This window comes from Octopus bimaculoides, chromosome 3 (genome assembly GCF_001194135.2).
Source record: "Octopus bimaculoides isolate UCB-OBI-ISO-001 chromosome 3, ASM119413v2, whole genome shotgun sequence".
NCBI lineage: Eukaryota > Metazoa > Mollusca > Cephalopoda > Octopoda > Octopodidae > Octopus > Octopus bimaculoides.
The window spans coordinates 82,679,303-82,684,302 of NC_068983.1; positions in this window are offsets into that span (position 1 = coordinate 82,679,303).

A 5,000-nucleotide genomic window follows, 5' to 3' on the forward strand; every position below is an offset into this window, starting at 1 on the left:
GTGAACACATAGATATGCACACGTACACACGCACGAACATACATACACTCATGCCAAGTCATATGCAGCAATACATAAATACGGATATACAACAGAAAATACATAGATACCAATAAAGAGAATTTATCTGTAAATCTAGAACTATCCATACGAATCATTTGTACCCGCATCACTTATGACCTTTACTCCAAACATTGCTTCGGCTTTCTTCAAAGGACTAAAATGATCACCGCTTTCTTGTTGCATGTGTTATTTTTACGAAATACTTACAATGGAAACTTCTGTTTTTTTAAAATTTATCATCCATGTTGTTCAGTGAGATCTAATTCAATATGATGTTGGAAATTTCATTGTCTGTCTATTCTGTGCGTTAGATTCTTACTGTTCCTTTGTCTACCTGTCTAATCTACGAATCTGTTACTATTAACATGTATGTATATAAATAACCATGTAACTTATTTTGTGTCCGTGATGTTATATATGTATATGAATATGTATATATACATACATGCATATATATGTGTGTGTGTTTGTGTGTGTGCGTGTGTAGGTATATATATATATATATATATGCATATGTGTGTGTATGTATATAATATTTGTATGTATATAAGTTTGTATGTATGTATGTCATTCTAGTCTCTATAGCATACGTAACGTAAATAGAGTGTTGAAAGCCTAGAAACTGTAGCATTCATCTCATGAAAGCATCTCGTGTGGGCGAATAAAGTAGAAAAGTACATAAATATATGAGGAGCAGACGAAAAGTATCTAACAGCGGTAGCAGAATTACTAAATACGTTGAGTATAATACTGCTTCCGTCTCTAATAATTAACTTTTATAGAACCTAGAGGCTAATTACAAAACCTATGTCTTGTCAATTATATTTTCTCTACAGAGAAAATTAGTAGTGGCTTATGTTATTTTTTCGTTTTTAAATGTGATTGCTACTAAATACATGCAGCCGATTGCGACTGATGACGCTGAAAGAAGTAGAAATACATATTTAGCAAATCCACTACCGCTGTTACACATTTTTTGCCTGGTACTGATATATTTTTGTGCTTTTCTTTTGTCATTAAACGTGTATATTGCCTGTAAAAAATAGGAAAATATTTATACGAAAACATATTTTAGTATTATTACTTTCATATATTTAAATGCATGGAAAATATTTAACCCTTATGATAAAAAATAAAACTAGATTACTCAAACAAACATTTTGTATGTATGCATGCATATATGTATGCATGCATGTATGTATGCATGTCTCTTCTATTTTTAATTATTATAAATCTTCCGCTGAGTAGGGAGCCGGTCTCCAACAAAGATAGAAGGCTTCATCTTTGGGTTGTAGATTACACAGACAAATTCACAATTGTAACCTGAGAAAAGTCTTCTATATTTTTATTGCTCCACTTGTAATGTACGAATCAGCCGGTCGATTTCTCTTTCTGAAAATCCCAGTTTATCCAGATTCTTCTGTAAGTATTAATTAACAAAACCTAGTCCTCCAATTATTATTGGTATGAATATGAATTCATAGTCTGGAAATAGAAGTTGTAGGTTTCGAAGCAGCTGTCCATAGATATCTTCTTTTTCTTTGATTTTCAAAAAGATATTTACATCTGCAGGGCACCTGACATCTATCATGGTACATACCTTTGCCCTTCTGTCCCAGACAGCAATATCCGGCCTGCTATGTTTACATTTGACTGAAATTTGATGGGAATATTCCACCAGTATTCCTTGAGTTGGTGCTTATGAATGTATTCCATAACAGAGGGAGTTTCTAAGTTTATTTCAGGACAATCTTCTTTGCGGATGACATTGTAAATTGTTTTAGCAACAACATCGTGCTGCATAGGGAAGTCGTATGTATGTATGTATGTATGTATGTATGTATGTATGTATGTATGTATGTATGCATGTATGTATGTATGTGTGTATGTATGCAAAGATTGATCATATAAATGAACTGAAGCGAGAGAATAAATCTTTATTCCATATGTTGACAGCTGTGTCATAGTCTGTGTTAGTTACATAAGAACACTACAATTTACGCCACATCCCCATCCATATATAGATATTGATAAGCACGTGTGAGTATGTGTGTATCTTTTTATGTATGTAGGTGCGTAAGCATGAATATGTACATGCATTTGTAATAGAATTGTAAATTTGGAGTTATTCACAAGATAACTGCTTCTCAACAAACCCAGATTACAGTGAAATGTTATGCTCACTAAAGTGATGTACTTTTTTCATGGATGGTGTTTAGACCTAAGTAGCCTCGACACCGCAAATCTATGATTAAAGCCTTTTATCAATAGCTATCTTGTCCATCTCGTCCATCTCTAATTTAATGTAATACGTTTCTAAATGTAATGTATCTTTGCTTTGTCAAGATGTTGAACCAGTTTTGTGGAACTGAATTAAGTGTAAAAGACATTGTTAACGAAAATATGAAACAAATGCACATAATGAAAGTATTGGTATTTATTGTGAACGCGTAATTATAGACATATAGATTGATAAATGAAACACCTTGCCTATCATTGGCGCTCACCGGTGTAAATCTCGTACCCGTGGTTCGATGAATTGTCAGCATACTTAAGTGTACTATTACCTTGGCACCGGTATTGCTAGTCCGGCTAAAGTACCCTTTTAAATGTTACATATATATATTAAACGGTTTACATAGTATATTTATTCAATGAATTACGTATTCCTATGTAATTAACAACATATGCATCTATGTAAAATATTACAGCTCCCACAAGGCCGTACTTAAATACCCCGAAGGTTGCAAGCTCCCTAACCCTGTGTTTGGGTGTAATTTGATAAAAATTTACCTGCTTTTTCTAAGAAGTTGAAAGACTACATAAATATTTATTCGTTCACTCATTCGAAGTTTTTCGAAAAATATGGAATTACAATATGGTGGTAAATTATTATCTGGTCGCAAATACAGGTCGGTCATCATTATTTTATCTTGAATTAGTTTACATAAAAAAGGTCAACCAGGAGAGATGTCTACAGATATATTCAACAAATGCAAAGTACATTATTTACATTATTTACATTTGACTGATGTCCTCATCTTGTTTGTTGTTAACACAACGTTTCGGTTGATATACCCTCCAGCCTTTATTAGATGTCTTGGGGAAATTTAGAACCTGGGTTCTCCTTCCTAAGGTATTTTTCGATATTATTATTATTCCTTGTGGTTATCATCAGTCTAATAGCAGAAAAGTCAACATCGTACGTGAAGAATTCCACCCACTTCACAGAATTGATCAAGGATACCCTCATTGAATCCAACCAGATGGTGAGTCTAGATGTGATAAGTCTGTTCACCAAAGTCCCAACTGGTGAAGCACTATCGGTGATTCAAGAAAAACTAGTGACGGACACCCATCTAAAAGAATGCGCTAGTATACCAATAAGAAATATGATGGAAATATTGACCTTCCGTGTAGAAACTACCTACGTCAGTTTAGACACTGATATATATATCGACAGGTTCAGCTATGGGTTCGCCATTATCACCGATAATAACCAATATATGCATAGAATACTTTGAGAATTTGACTTTAGAACCAGCACCACTAAAACCAACCCTATGGCTGCGATATGTTGATGACACCTTCATACTCTGGCCCCACCAGGAAGATGTCAAAGTACTGCTGGATCATGTGAACTCAATAAAGCCATCCATACAGTTCACAATGGCAAAAGAAAAAGACAATCAACTAGCATTACTGGACGTATTAATAACACGCACCAAGTATGGATTCAGGACGTCCGTATACCGCAAGCCGACCTTCACTGGACGATACCTCAACTTCAATTCCCACCATCCATACAGTGTAAAGAGGGGGATTGTTCAGTGCCTAAAACATTGAGCAAAGAATATAAGTAGCGATCGTGATACGCACTACGAAGAAATGATCAAGCTCAATAACGATCTGTTAAGCAACAACTACCACCAAAACATACTAGCCACTCCAATTATTAAGAAAAGAGAGGATAAAAACCAATAAACTTTCCACAGTCTGTCTACCCCATGTGAAAGGCCTCTCCGAAAAGATACAAAAGATATGCGTCCCATATGACATCAGGACAGTATTCAGGAGTAATACAATATCTACAAATATATCCGAGTAAAACCACCAATAAAAGAGAATATGACCAAAGACTGTGTGTACTCCATCCCCTGCAGCTGTGGTAGGTTATACAAAGGCGAAAAATGCTTCCCCCTCAAAATAAGGGTAGACGAACATCGCAAAGCTGTGACACGTGGAGATCTTGATAAATTGGGTATAGCTGATCATGTATGAAAAAATGGAGACCACTTACCCCTGTGGAAGGAAGTTTAAAATCATAGAAAGAGAACACCAATGGAAAATACGAAAACTAAAAGAAGCAGCACATATGCTAGGACACAACAACTTAAGCAGACCGTGTGCAGATATGAGTAGCATATGGGAACCGGTATTAAGGAAGGATAGGAAAACATTAGACATATAAGCCCTAAAATTCATTCCATAATTGCCCACGGGCATTTGGCATAGTGGTTAAGAGCGCGGGCTACTAACGTCAAAATTCCGAGTTCGATTCCAGGCAGTGACCTGAATAATAATAATAATAATAATGACATCAAAAAATATCTTAGGAATGAGGTTCGAAATTTCCCAAAACCTGATGAATGCCAGAGTGTATATCAATCGAAAAAAATATCCGTCAAATGTAAATAATGTACATAATTCCTCATCTTTTAAATATAGAACTGAATTGTGAAGTATTTAATAGAATTGTTTGAAGATAGATAGGAGCAGCTGATGAGTAAATAATCATTGCATAGAGATAAAAAAATTCATAGAAAAATAATAAAGATCTTAGGGGATCAGTTTCCAGGGTTTCATTGAATGTGTCATCTCTTGCTCATTGGTTAACTATAGATCCCTTTTTAATTTTTCATTATACACGGACACAT